Below are 15,209 nucleotides of genomic sequence, written 5' to 3'. Positions count from 1 at the left end.
GACCAGCCTGGAAAAGATGGTGAAACCCTGTCTCAACTAAAAATACAAAAAATTAACTGGGTGTGGTGGCGGATGCCTGTAATCCCAGCTACTTGGAAGGCTGAGGCAGAGACTTGCTTGATCCTGGGAGGCAGAAGTTTCAGTGAGCCAAGATTGCACCATTGCACTCCAGCCTGGGTGACAGAGTGAGACTCTGTCTCAAAAAATAAAAAGAAAGAAAGAAAAAAAAGAACAACAACAACAAAAAAGGTAAGAAAGAAAACAAGAGAAGATGGGAGGTTGAGGCAGGAGAATGGCATGAACCCGGGAGGCGGAGCTTGCAGTGAGCCGAGATTTCGCCACTGCACTCCAGCCTGGGCGACAGAGCAAGACTCTATCTCAAACAAAAAAAAAGAAAAAAAGAGAAGAAAGGAGGAAGGAAGGAAGGAGGGAAGGAAGGAAGGAAGGAAGGAGGAAAGACAGAAAGAAAGAGAGAAAGAAAGAAAGGAAAGAAAGAAAGAAAGAAGGAAAAAAAAGAAAGGAAGGAAGGAGGAAAGACAGAAAGAAAAAGAAAGAAAGGAAGGAAGGAAGGAAAGAAGGAAGAAAGAAAGAAAAAAAAGATCCTCCCAATGTTCAGGGAGGAATACATATTGGTAAAACGCCATCTCTACTAAAAATACAAAAATTAGTCAGGCATGGTGGCAGGTGCCTGTAATCCCAGCTATTCGGGTGGCTGAGGCATGAGAATCACTTGAATCGGGGAGGTGAAGGTTGCGGTGAGATGAGATCACACCACTTCACTCCAGCCTGGGCAACAGAGCAAGGCTGTCTCAAAAAAAAAAAAAAAAAAAAAAAAGAAGGAAAAAAAAGAAAGAAAAAGAAAAAAATAAATGAACACATACAATGTGCGAGACAAAGAAACAGTCTTTGAGGGAAAGACTCAAAAGAAGAATAAACTGAAAAATGAATCGGTGAGCTGTGTGATAACATCAAATGGCCTAATATATTTGTAATTTGAGGTCCAGATGTATCGGGATGGGGTGGAAGGAGGGATGGCCAAAAACATTTGAAGAAATAATGGCCTGTGTTTTCAAATTTGATGAAACTATAAACCCACAGCTCAAACAAACAAGAAAACCCAACAACCACAAGCAGAAGGAAAATGAAGAAAATCACACCAAAGCACAATATAATAAAATTGCTGTCCAGGTGTGGTGGCTCATGCCTGTAATCCCAGCACTTTGGAAATCCACGGTGAGTGAATCGCTTGAGTCCATGAGTTTGAGACCAGCTTGGGCAACATGGCAAAACCCTGTCTCTCCAAAAAAAAAAAAAATTAGCCAGGCATGATGGCACAGACCTGTAGTCCCAGCTACTCAGGGGGAGGCTGAGGTGGAAGGATGGCTTGAGTGACAGAGCGAAACTCCGTCTCAAAAAAAAAATTCAGGCTGGGCGGTGGCTCATGCTTTGGGAGGCCTCTAAGTCTTCACCTCCTATTAACACAACATCTTCATTAGCACAACTTCACCCCAAGTCCTCTGGCCAGGCATGGCTCCTTTTGGGCAGATGATCTGGGAAGTACCCACTGATCTATTCCCACCAAGAACCCCCACATTTCCTTGTTCTGCAATGGTTCACCCTCAACCCAGGAATCTGAAGCAATAATTTTTAATCATGTAGTTTGAGGGGGAGAGGTGATGAGAATGTTGACATATTTAGTTGATAACTAAGGCATAGAAAAATCAGCTAAACTTGGGCCATTTTTTCATATGTAGATAACAGCTACACACACACACGCACACACACACGCACACGCAATACATTCACATATAGGCATGCTCAACAGGTTTTTAACTGCCCAAACACACTTGGAATTCATCTGTGTAGAACATTCCAACACTCCTGCCTCAAAGGATGGTTGATCAGAAGACTGAAGATAACCAACACAATGCTTGGCCCTTGGTTTGCAAAATAGGCTTCTGAGGTTTCAAGGCAAAGATTTTAGTTTGAGACTACGTTTCCAAGTCTGCAAGGTCTGTTTGAGACTCAAACGCCAAATTTCTTTTTTCTTTTCTTTTTATTTTTTATTTTTAATTTTTATTTTTATTTTTATTTTTTTTGAGACGGAGTCTCGCGCTGTCACCCAGGCTGGAGTGCAGTGGCCGGATCTCAGCTCACTGCAGGCTCCGCCTCCCGGGTTCACGCCATTCTCCTGCCTCAGCCTCCCGAGTAGCTGGGACTACAGGCGCCCGCCACCTCGCCCGGCTAGTTTTTTGTATTTTTTTTTTTAGTAGAGACGGGGTTTCACCGTGTTAACCAGGATGGTCTCGATCTCCTGACCTCGTGATGCACCCGTCTCGGCCTCCCAAAGTGCTGGGATTACAGGCTTGAGCCACCGCGCCCGGCCTCTTTTTTTTTTTTTAAATGCCAAATCTCTAAAGATATATTTACTTCAGGAATATGGAAAGATTGGGTGAGATCAGCGCTCTCCTGCCCCCTGTGATAAAGACCCCTTCCTCTGCCTGGGCAGGAGAAAGTTGGTAATACCATGAAACGTGGAGGGCTTTGGATCAGGGCATGAGAGTATTTGTTCTCTAGCTCTTGGTTGACATTGCCTAGGAGTCAGTGTGTTGGCTGAGTCTCGGGGTGTCACTTCTGTCCTGGCCTGGCTATACCTTCTTAACTCATTTATCCCGGAGGTTGCAATTTTTTGTGTGTGAAAAGTCAGATCTTGGCAATGATCTTGAGCAGTAGGGTATAAATAACTCCCACAAGCTTAGAGTTCCAATAATGGAACACTAGTTAAGTATTATTCAGGATGTGTATTATCTGCTGGAATGCCAAGGCTCCCCTGCCTGGGCCCCAGCCTTTGTGCAGCACTCAGATTCATCGTGACACCCAGAGAGGTTGTGGACAGGCCTAGCATCCCCACTGAGGCTGGGCACTTATCATGTACACTCTGACTACAGTCAGTAGATGACCTAGTCTTGGAGAAAAACTGTGAAAGTAATCACCCCCCAAGGTCACTGTTTGAAAGCACTGTGGTTTCTTAGATTTAATCTATTCATTACACGCTGGTGATTTATGGTTTTCACATCAAAGAAGTGAGCACTTACACTTTACACCCTCAGGGAAAATCTGGCCAGGGGAGGAGGGGATTGGTTGGTCTCTCTCACACACAGGAACAGATGGTCTCAAACACAGATGCACATGGAGAACTAGTGACCCTTTGGAAAGCCTGTCTTTTGTTTTAAGGGAATTATCTGTGGGCTGGCTATATAAACTAATGTTTACACTTGATAGAGAATGAAAGTGGACTATTTTGATTATTTGACATTGTGAGTCATATGAAAAACATGTTTAAAGACAAAATAGGTGGGCCGGGTGCGGTGGCTCACGCCTGTAATCCCAGCACTTTGGGAGGCCGAGGCGGTTGTATCACCTGAGGTCAGGAGTTCGAGACTAGCCTGGCTAACATGGTGAAATCCCGTCTCTACTAAAAAGTACAAAAATTAGCTGGGCGTGGTGGCTCATGCCTGTAATCCCAGCTACTTGAGAGGCTGAGGCAGGAGAATCGCTTGAACCCAGGAGGCGGAGGTTGCAGTGAGCTGAGATCATGCCACTGCACTCCAGCCTGGGTGACAAAAGCAAAACTCAGTCTCAAAAAAAAAGACAAAATAGGCTGGGCTTGGTGGCTTGCCCCTGTAATCCTAGCACTTTGGGAGGCTAGGGTGGGTAGATCGTCTGAGGTTAGGAGTTGGAGACCAGCCTGGCCAACATGGCAAAACCCCGTATCTACTAAAAATACAAAAATTAGCCAGGCATGGTGGCGTATGCATGTAGGCCCAGCTATCTGGGAGGCTGAGGCACGAGAACCACTTTTACCTGGGAGGCAGAGATTGCAGTGAGCTGAGATCATGTGCCAACACACTCTAGCCTGGGCGACAGAGACTCTTTCTCAGAAATAAATAAATAAAGACAAAATCAAAATTAAACCTCTCCAGTGCTTAAGGTTTTATTCTATAATTTTAAATTTTTAAACAACGAACAAGTGTGTCTGAACATGAGAGTAAAAAAAAATGCATTATCTTAGTATGGGAAAGATGTTTCTAAACAGTGTAAAAACTAAAGAAGCAGTGCAAGAAAATAGTGCCAAATTTGATTATACAAAATTTTAGGCTAGGTATGGTGGCTCATGCCTGTAATCCCAGCACTTCAGGAGGCTAAGGCACAAGGATAACTTGAGCCCAGGAGTTTGAGACCAGCCTGGGCAACATTGCAAGATCTCCTCTCTACAAAGAATAACAAATTGGCTAGGGCATGATGGTATGGGCCTGAGATCTCATTTACTTGGAAGGCTGAGAAGGTGGGTGGATTGCTTGAGCCTAGAGGTTAAGGACACAGTGAGCTGATGAGTGCACCACTGCAGGAAAATAAATACCATAAACAAAATAAAAACCGAAATAAAAAATTGGTTAAAAATTTTGCTACATATGTGACAACAGACTAATAGTCTTCAACATGTAAGGAGTTCCTGCAAAACAAGGAGAAAAAACAAAAATCCAACTAGATTAGACCACAACGTGGACAATTCACAAGAAATACATTTCAAATTTTTTTGTTTTATTCTTTTAACAGCTTTTTTGAGATACATTTCATGTACTATATACTTATTTAAATTATACAAGTCAGCTTTCAATATATTCATAGTTATGCATCTATTATCATAATCAATTTTGGAATACTTTTATTACTCCAGAAAGAAATGTAAGCACCTGAGAAGTTCTTCCTGCCCATCGTGTAACTGGCCAGCGGGTTCACCTTGCCCTCTGCCTAGACAGAGCCAATTTATCAAGACAGGGGAATGGCAATACAGAAAGAGTAATTCACGCAGAGCCAGCTGTCCAGGAGACCAGAGTTTTATTATTACTCAAAGCAGTCTCCCTGGGCATTCAGGGAGCGGAGTTTTTAAGGACAATTTCCTGGGTTGGGAGAAGCCAGTGAGCTAGGAGTACTGATTGGTCGGTGATGAAATCACTGGGAGTTGAAGCTGTCTTCGTGGACTGAGTCAGTTCCTGGTTGGGGGCCACAAGATCAGATGAGCCAGTTTATTGATCTGGGTGGAGCCAGCCGATCCATCAAGTGCAGGGTCTGCAAAATATCTCAAGCACTGATCTTAGGAGCAACTTAGAGAGGGTCAGAATCTTGTAGCCTCCAGCTGCAAGACTCCTAAACCATAATTTCTAATCTTGTGGCTAACGTTAGTCCTACAAAGGCAGTCTAGTCCCCAGGCAAGAAGGAGGTCTGCTTTGGGAAAAGACTGTTAGGGTCTTTGTTTTAAACTATACACTATAAACTAAGTTTCTCCCAAAGTTAGTTCAGCCTACCCCCAGGAATGAACAAGGACAGCTTGGAGATTAGAAGCAAGATGGAGTTGGTTAAGTTAGATCTCTTTCACTGTCTCAGTCATAATTTTACAAAGGTGGTTTCAATTGCAAAGACGAAATTATCATACTTCACTGAGACCACGAAATTGCAGTAAAGAAAGACTTTAATTGATGCGAGGCTGGTTACACCACATGTTAGACGGAGTTACTACTCAAATCAATATTACCAAAGGCTTAAAGGTTAGGGGTGTTTTAAAGATAGTTCGGTGGGCAGGGAGTTAGGGTATAGGTGCTGATGACTAGTTGAGGATTCAACCATAGGGGTATGGAAAATGATCCTTATGTCTGAGTCGGCTTCTTGGTGGGTGTCCCAGGACTGGCTGAGTCATGGGCCTGGGTGGGGCCATCTAGTAGTAAAAAATGCAAACCCTGGAAAGACATTTCAAAAGGCCAATCTTAGGCTCTACAATAGTGATGTTATTTATGGGAATAATTGGGGAAGTTGCTAATCTTGTGACCTCTGGAATAATGTCTGGTAACCACTTAAGTGATTTTGCAAAGGCAGTTTCAGAAATCGTGCACTCCTTAGCCGTTACCCCTCAATTCCCCATTCCCCCCAGTCCTAGGCGTCAATATAATTTGTCTCCATGAATTTGTCTTTCAATTCATGAACATAGGATGCTTTTTAACTTATTTTGGCCTTTAATTACCTTCAACATTATTTTATTCTTTTGGAATCTGTTATAAGTAGAATTCTTTTCTTAATTTCATTTTCAGTTTGTTCATTTGCTACTGTATAGAAATACAACTGATTTTTGTATATTGATCATATATCCTAAAATCTTGCTGAACTCATTTATTAGTTCTAAGAGGTTTTTTTTGTTTTGTTTTGTTTTTGAGACAGAGTTTTGCTCTTGTTGCCCAAGCTGGAGTGCAATGGCACTATCTTGGCTCACCACAGCCTCCACCTCCCGGGTTCAAGCGATTCTCCTGCTTCAGCCTCCTGAGTAGCTGGGATTACAGGCATGTGCCACCACACATAGCTAATTTTGTATTTTTAGTAGAGACAGGGTTTCTCCATGTCGGTCAGGCTGGTTTCGAACTCCTGACCTCAGGTGATCCACCTGCCTTGGCCTCCGAAAGTGCTGGGATTACAGGCATGAGCCACTGCGCCCGGATGGTTAGTTCTAAGAGTTTTTTTAGTGGATTCCTTAGGAACAAATTACTTTTAAATATATGAAAAGAGATCAACTTCTCCTATAATAATAAGATAAATGCAAATCCAGATTACCACAGGATATGAGAAATTCGCCTACTAAATTGGCAAAGATCTAAAATTTTGATATCATTGCATAGATGATATCATTGTGTAGGTATGGTATCTATTAAGACAAATACTCATACTTTTTCTTCAGAATTCTGAAACCACCATTGCAAAAGTATAACTGAGGCAGTAAAAGAGATCTAACCTAACCAGCTCCATCTTGCTTCTAACTTCCAAGCTGTCCTTGTTCATCCCTGGCGGTAGGCTGAACTAACTTTGGGAATAACTTAGTTTATAGTTTGAAGCAAAGATGTTAACAGCTCTTTCCCAAAACAAACTCCCTTCTTGCCTGGGAACTAGACTGTCTTCGTAGAACTAACAAATTAGTCAAAAGATTAGAAATTATGGTTTAGGAGTCATGCAGCTGGAGTCTACAAGATTCTGACCCTCCGCAAATTGCTCCTGGGGATAACAACACTATTGTAAAACCTAAGATCACTGCTTGAGACATTTTGTATACTCTGCACTTGATGGACCAGCTGGCACCACCCAGATTGATCAACTGGCTCATCTGATTTTGTGGCCTCCATTCAGGAACTGACTCAGCACAAGAGGACAGCGTATGATGTCATCTCCGACCCAATCAGCACTCCCGAATCACTGGCGCCACCCCTCACTCATCAAATTATCCTTAAAAACTCTGATCCCCGGCCAGGTACGATAGCTCACACCTGTAATCCTAGCACTTTGGGAGGCCAAGGCGGGTGGATAACGAGGTCAGGAGTTCGAGATCAGCCTGGCCAAGATGGTGAAACCCCATCTCTACTAAAAATACAAAAATTAGCCGGGTGTGGTGGTGCACACGAGGCTGAGGCAGGAGAATAGCTTGAACCTGGGAGGTGGAGGTTGTGGTGAGCCGAGATCGCACCATTGCACTCCAACCTGGGCGACAAGAGCGAAACTCCGTCTTAAAAACAAACGAACAAAAAAAACCCACTCTGATCCCCGAATGCCTGGGGAGACCGATTTGAGTAATAATAAAATTCCCATCTCCGTATGGCTCTGTGCGAATTACTCTTTCTCTGTTGCAATTTGCCTGTCTTGATAAATCGGCTCTGTCTAGCCAGCAGGCAAGGTGGTTATACATTTATATAATATCCTGCTTCTCAACGTAACCATCATGTCACCATCATCCCACTCCCCAATAAAATAATGATCCGTGATCTTCGAGTACCCGGTATACTTGCTGTTTGACAATTATTATTATTATTGGGACGGAGTTTCACTGTTGTCACCCAGGTTGGAGTGCAGTGGCGCTACCTCGGCTTAATGCAACCTCTGTTCAAGGGATTCTCCTGCCTCAGACTCCTGAGTGGCTGGAATTGCAGGCACCCGCCACCACACCTGGCTAATTTTTGTATTTGTAGTAGAGACAGGGTTTCACCATCTTAGCCAGGTTGATCTTGAACCCCTGACCTCAGGTGATCCGCCCGCCTAGGCTTCCCAAATTGCCAGGATTACAGGTGTGAGCCATTGCACCCAGCCTGACAATTACTATACTATCCTTTTCATGAGCACTCCATCAGGTCAAATCCTGTCCCCAAAAGTTTATTAGAGTCTTCTACATCGTCTATTATATCTCATAATTCCTCCTCTCCATTTTCCTCTAGATAGCACCAGATTGACTCAGCAAAGTTTACCCCGCAAACCTGACCGAACAACTTAAATGGTTTCCAACTGTATGGTGAAATTCCTTTATAAAAGTGTAGTTCTGTATATAACTTATTTTGATCCTTGACATAACTCTGTAAGAATGGGCAATGAGAGTTTAAATTCCCCCAATATCCTGGCGCTTCACAACCCCTGTGTCCTAATAAATCCACATGACCAAGTATTCCCAGACCATGTCATGCATTTATTTATAATGAACAGTTGTTGAACCCTTACTGTGCTCTAGGAGTATACTGACAATGAAAACAGAGTTTGTTGTTCCCCCTGGACTTTATAATGGGCTGGGAGAACAGAGGATACACAAGTAAACAAATTGATACCTATGCAATTACAAAAAGGGATCTATGCTACAAGTGGAAACAACAAGGGTGTAAGTAAAAGAGAATAATAGTGGGCAATCTATTTGTGCGGGTGGTCAGGGAAGGCTTCTCTGAGGAGGTGATATTCAAAAGCATTTATTTGCCTGCTGTGCAGAAAATGACCTGTAGGGAGGTGGGGAGTCAGCCAAGGGAAATGGAAAGAAGCCTGGTAAGTTGACCAGATGGCTGAACTTTGCTCCTGCTGTTTCTGTCCTCAAGTCCTTCATCGAGTGAACATTTCCTGAGTACCATGTGATGTCTCCCCGCTCCCCGACCCTGTGATGTGTAAATGTTCTTGTGGATACAGACTTTGTGCCCCCTCCAGAGGCTAATGAATAATGGTATCTGCTGAACCAGGGAATGGAAGGGCTGTTTTGGTTTTCTTTTCTTTCTTTTTTTTTTTTTGACACGGAGTTTTGCTCTTGTCACCCAAGTTGGAGTGCAATGGCGCGATCTCGGCTCACTGCAACCTTCGCCTCCTGGGTTCAAGCAATTCTCCTGCCTCAGCCTCCTGAGTAGCTGGGATTACAGGCATGCGCCACCACACCCAGCTAATTTTGTATTTTTAGTAGAGACGAGGTTTCTCCATGTTGGTTAGGCTGGTCTCGAAATCCTGACCTCAGGTGATCCACCCGCCTCAGCCTCCCAAAGTGCTGGGATTATAGGCATGAGCCACCGTGCCTGGCCTCTGGTTTTCTTTATACAGACAGGGACAGTTGTTTGAGAGAGGCTTGGAAGGGCATGGCACTACAATTTGTGATTTTGCTGAGGCTCCAGGAGCATGGCATTAAGCCACAGTATAAATGAGTATGGAGAGGGGGTGCCTTCCAAGAGACACAGTTCCTGGGTTCTCTTTGCCCCTTGTAGTCCCACCGCTGCCTGGCTTCCAGCAGACAGTGGCAGGCTAGTTTGGGGGAGAACAAAATATTTTTCCCTCAACCCTCTCTGAGTTCTTTGTTGAGATGGACGGCTAGAACAAAAGACAGATTAACAAGAGAAAAGCAAACACGTTTTTTAACATGACTATCTTATAAATACATGGGAGATAACTCAGAGAAATGAGACAATCTCAAGAGTAGATCTCAAAGAGGTAGCTTCAGACTTCCCTACCATCATTCCCTGACACAAATAATGAAAGGCGTGGGCCAGACCACCCTCATCCTCTGCTAGGACTGCCTGGCCAAGAGGTGCAGGGTAAACAAAAGCCAGGTTTGTGATGCAGATTGAGCTTGTGTTTTTCGCATTAATAAGAGTTTCCAGGGCTGGGCATGGTGGCTTACACATGTAATCCCAGCGCTTTGGAAGGCCGAAGCGGGCGGCCCACCTGAGGTTGGGAGTTTGAGATCAGCCTGACCAATATGGAGAAATCCTGTCTCTACTTAAAGCAAAACAAAACAAAACACAAAATTAGGTGGGGGTGGTGGCGCATGCCTGTAATCCCAGCTACTCGGGAGGCTGAGGCAGGAGAATCACTTGAACCCAGGAAGGGGAGGTTGCAGTGAGCTGAGATAGCGCCACTGCACTCCAGCCTGGGCAACAAGAGCGAAACTTTGTCTCAAAAAAATAAAATAAAATAAAATAAGAATTTGCAATGATTTAGTCATCCTTGCCTTCCTGGTACAGAGAGGAAAACACTATTACAAATGCAGATTTTCTTTACAGAATAAGTTTCTCTTACAAAAGGATAACTGTTAACTGTTTTCAGTTTCTCCTGTGTCTGCTGTTTCCCAAAATAATCAGTTTAATCTTATGTCAAAGAGGCATATTTGGAATGGCATATACTGGTCTTCTACAGACATGTTTTGGGGTGGCGTGTGCTGAACTCCACCATTGGCTCCCTCTCCCTTTAATAGGAATGTAAATAACATTCCTAGGAGGCCATTGATCTCCACTGAGCTCCTGCACCAGCGCCAACAGACCAATCCAAGATGGAGTCCCTCCTGCTAAAGTTTGATGTCACCAAACTGAAACTAAATAGAGAGAGAGAGAGAAGTCAAATTCCCAAACAGGCCAGCTTTAGCTGGCTTGATAAGGGAGTCTCCTCTGCTTTAACCTTATAAGGAAAGCAACTTTGAACCTACCAATTTGCTTTTTGTTCTTTGTTTCTGCTTTCTTCATCCTTTTACCTAAGGACTAAGCTCTGATTTTTTTTTTTTTATCTTGCCAAAATTCCTATCTAAGGATCTGGGGAATCATGCCCTACAAATCATATCAGATGGGTTTTATTTAACCTTGTATATTGTGACTTACTTTCCAATCTGGCATAACAAGGAAGAAAATCAAAATACTTTACCCCAAATCATGTTTCTCTGCCATTATCTTGAAATGGCCCGGCAAAGCCATGTCTTATGGGAAACAGCCATATTCTACAGAGAATCCCCTTTCCCCCATTTATTTATTTATTTATTTATTTATTACCTTTCTTCCTTTCCAGATCCAGGAGATAATCAACTAAGTACTAGGCACCCTTTTAGGTCCAATAAGAAACATTTCACAACCTGCTCTCTCTGAAGTCTACTATCTGAGAGCTTCCTCTGCACAATAAAGTTGGTTTCCACAATCCTTTATCTTAACCTGACCATTTCCTTTCTACTGATCCCAGGTCTTCAGATAAACTCAACCAATTGTTAATCAGAAAATGTTTAAATTTACCTATAACCTGGTAGCCTCCTCTTGGAGTTGTCCCGTCTTTCAGAACCAAACCAATGTATTTCTTAAATGTATTTGATTGATATCTCAGGCCTCCCTAAAATACATAAAATCAAGCTGTGCCCCGACCACCTTGGGCTCATGTTCTTAGTGTTATAAAGTTTTGGTGCCACAAAAGAAATAGCACTCGAATATAAAATTTTCTTTTAATTCTCAGCAAGGCAAGGTACTTCTATAGAAGGGTGCACCCTCACAGATGGAGCAATGGTGAGCGCACACTTGGACAAGGGAGGGGAAGGGGTTCTTATCCCTAACGCACATGGCCCCTGCTGCTGTGTCATTCCCTTATTGGCTAGGGTTAGAGGGCACAGGATAAACTAATTCTGATTGGCTAATTTAAAGAGAATGATGGGGTGAGTGGTTTGGTGGGAAAAATGGTTATGACAGAGCAGGTAATCAGAATGACTCAAGGTGGAGCAGGTAATCGGAATGAGTCAGGGTGGAGCAGGTAATCCAAAAAGGTTGATTTATGAGAAAGTTAATTTTAAAAGTAGAAGGCAAAGAATTGAACATACTGACATATTGATTGTTTGAAAATAAATTTAGAACTCATATCTAATATCAGAACCACCTGAGGGCGGTGTCACAGGCCATAGTCACTCATATTTGGCTAAGAATAAATCTCTTAAAGGTTTACTCTCAACATATCCATCCAAAATACTCACTGCCCACATTGCGGAGATGAGCGCTTGAAATCTCTTCTTGTTCTGAGGGTTGCATGATGGTGAATTGTTCTTTGGTCAAAGAAACTCTGTTAAACTTATCTTGTCTGGTATTTTTCTTTATCAGGAAGAAGCTTTGGTGTGGAGTCCAGTAGTCTGAGGCTTCCTGAGAACTAAACAGGTTCCCACCATTCAAGACTCACACTCTAGCAAGGTGATGGGATGGTGGGAGAAAGGGTCAGAGGATGGGGGCTGGGCCTAGGATTGGGTGTGGCTTCTCCAGAGACCACCCAGTTTTGTTTTTTTAAAACCAATTACTTCCCATGGAAGAATAACTTCTGTATTGAAGTTGTAGCATGAACATGGGGAAGCCATCCGCAGGCTCTGAACTGTCAATAAGCCCTGAGCCGTTCTGGAACTTGCCCAAGCTGGTATGGAACTCCTGGGTTCAAGCAATCCTCCTGCCTAGGCCTCCCAAAGTGGTGGGATTACAGGGGTGAGCCACAGTGCCCAACCTTAAGTCTTTATTGACCCCCTACTCTCACCAGACTTTTGTCCAGGCAGTGGAGATACAGCACAGAATAGAGGAAAGGATGTATGCTCTGGGAGCTTACAAGACTATGATAATGTGGTAGAGGGCTAGAGGAGGCATGGAGCATGCTCCCATCCTTGCCAGCCCCCTGGAATCCAGGTGAGCAGGCAACACCCGGAGAGGCTCCCAGCAGGGCTGTGTGTGCTCAGTTTGTTTCTGCCCCATCTCTGTTTGTGCTTTCCTTATTTGTTCCCCTCCTCTGGTCCTAATGCTGACCATCCAGGTGCTGGTCACTTCGGTTCTGACCGACAGCCTGGATGGACTCCACATTTCCTCACATAGAGCCTGTATCACTTGTGGCTCTCAGTCAGAGATTCGGCCCCAGTGCCTCATCACATCCAACACAGAAGAGCTGCCTCTGTCTCAGTGAGGCCACCATCTTATCAGGATTCACATGTTAGGTATCTTAGTGTACTATCTGTTGCTTGAAACTGAGTAATTTATAAAGAAAGGGAATTTCTTTTTTTTTGAGATGCAGTTTCACTTTGCTGCCTAGGCTGGAGTGCAGTGGCATGATCTTGACTCACTGCAACCTCCACCTCCCACGTTCAAGCAATTCTTGTGCCTCAGACTCCCAAATAGCTGGGACTACGGGCACGTGCCACCATGCCCAGATAATTTTTGTATTTTCAGTAGTGACGGGGTTTCACCATGTTGGCCAGGTTAGTCTCTAACCCCTGACTTCAGGTGATCCGTCCTCCTTTGCCTCCCAAAGTGCTGGTATTATAGGCATGAGCCACCATGCCCAGCCACAAGGGAAATTTATTTCTTACAGTTATGGAGGCTGGGAAGTCCAAGCTCAAGAGGGCCTTCTTGCTAGTGGGGACTCTCTGCAGAGTCCTGAGGCCGTGCAGGGCATCACATGGAGAAGGGGCTGAGTGAGCTCACTTGCTAGCTCAGGTCTCTCTTCCTCTTATAAAACCATCAGTTCCACTTTCACAATAACCCATTAATCCACTAATCCATGTATGGACTATTCCTCTGAAAAGCCCCACCTCTCAATATTGCCACATTGGGGACTGAATTTCACCATGAGTTTGGAGGAGGCAAACATTCAAACCACAGCATTTAGAGTTGCCTCATCAGCACATCCATAAATCTATAGCTACGAGTGTGAGTGGGAGAGCCAGCATGAACATCAAGCCCTCATATTGAGGGCCAACATGTTACTATTCACTCAGTGGGAGAACCTGAGCGGTCCTAGCTGGATGACTGCTGCCTGACCAATCTGCGTATGACACAGGCAAGCACTGGGAAGACAGCATCCTTTCCTAAAGGTGGATCTTCAAGCTCACCCACCTAGAGGTTAAGCCAATCAAATAATTATCCATGGGCTTGGGGTATATACTGGATACTGAATACTTTTTGCTGTGTTGAATAATTCTATAATAAATATACTAATTTGAAAAGGATCCCTAGGGTCAGTTCCCCATTATTACATCAATGCCAGTGGGGTGAACATATCAAGGTTCACTGTAGATATTAACAACCCCTCATGACTTTGGTATCTCTTCCTTCTTCCACTCCAAATCACAAGTATACTCATCCTTAGGGCAGAAATCCTCCCAAGTAGGAGCCCAGGAACCCAGAGGTAAAGGAGACATACATTTAGTATAGGCCAAGGCTTTTATTTATTTATTTATTTTTGAGACGGAGTTTCGCTCTTGTTGCCCAGGCTGGAGTGTAATGGCGCAATCTTGGCTCACTGCAACCTCTGCCTCCCAGGTTCAAGCGATTCTTCTGTCTGTCTCCTGACTAGCTGGGATTACAGGCACCCGCCACCACACCTAGCTAATTTTTTTGTATTTTTAGTAGAGAAGGGGTTTCACCATGTTGGCCAGGCTGGTATCTAACTCCCGACCTCAGGTGATCCGCCCACCTCTGCCTCCCAAAGTGTTGGGATTACAGGCATCAGCCACCATGCCCAGCTGGCCAAGGTTTTTAACATGCCAATTTGTATTTAATAAGCTTGCTACAGGAGGAAAAACATATGTAGAACCTCTGATCCAATTTAGAAGTATGGTTGAGAAACTGTAAAGAGATTACCTATATGCCAGGGCTGGTGGTCCATGCTTGTAGCTCCAGCTATTCAGGAAGCCAAGGTGAACGATGGAGAGTTCAAGCAGACCTGGGCGAAATAGCAAGACCCCTTCTCCAAAATATAACAAAAGCAAAATAAAAGAAATTTGCTATATATGTAAGTTTCTCAAAATATTTCATTAGCAAGTTGGAGGACAGCAGGAGCTGCCTGGCAAGTTGAATCAATGTGTCTTAGTATCCTAGAAATTCATAAATTAACTTGAATTCTATTTTTCCAATTTTTTATTTTGAAAAGTTTGTTTTCCAGAAAAGTTGAAAAAAAAAAACTGCACAATGAACCCACCTAGACTCACCACTTAGATCCACCAACTATTAACAGTTTGTTACATTTGCTTTACCTCCATATAAAATACATCAGTCTCTGAGGCATTTATATGTCAGTTGTAGCCATTAGGACTCTTATCTAATGATTCAGCACTAACATCC

The sequence above is a fragment of the Macaca nemestrina genome, chromosome 14, assembly GCF_043159975.1.
Source record: "Macaca nemestrina isolate mMacNem1 chromosome 14, mMacNem.hap1, whole genome shotgun sequence".
NCBI classification, from domain to species: domain Eukaryota; kingdom Metazoa; phylum Chordata; class Mammalia; order Primates; family Cercopithecidae; genus Macaca; species Macaca nemestrina.
Note: the sequence above shows the minus strand (reverse complement) of the source record.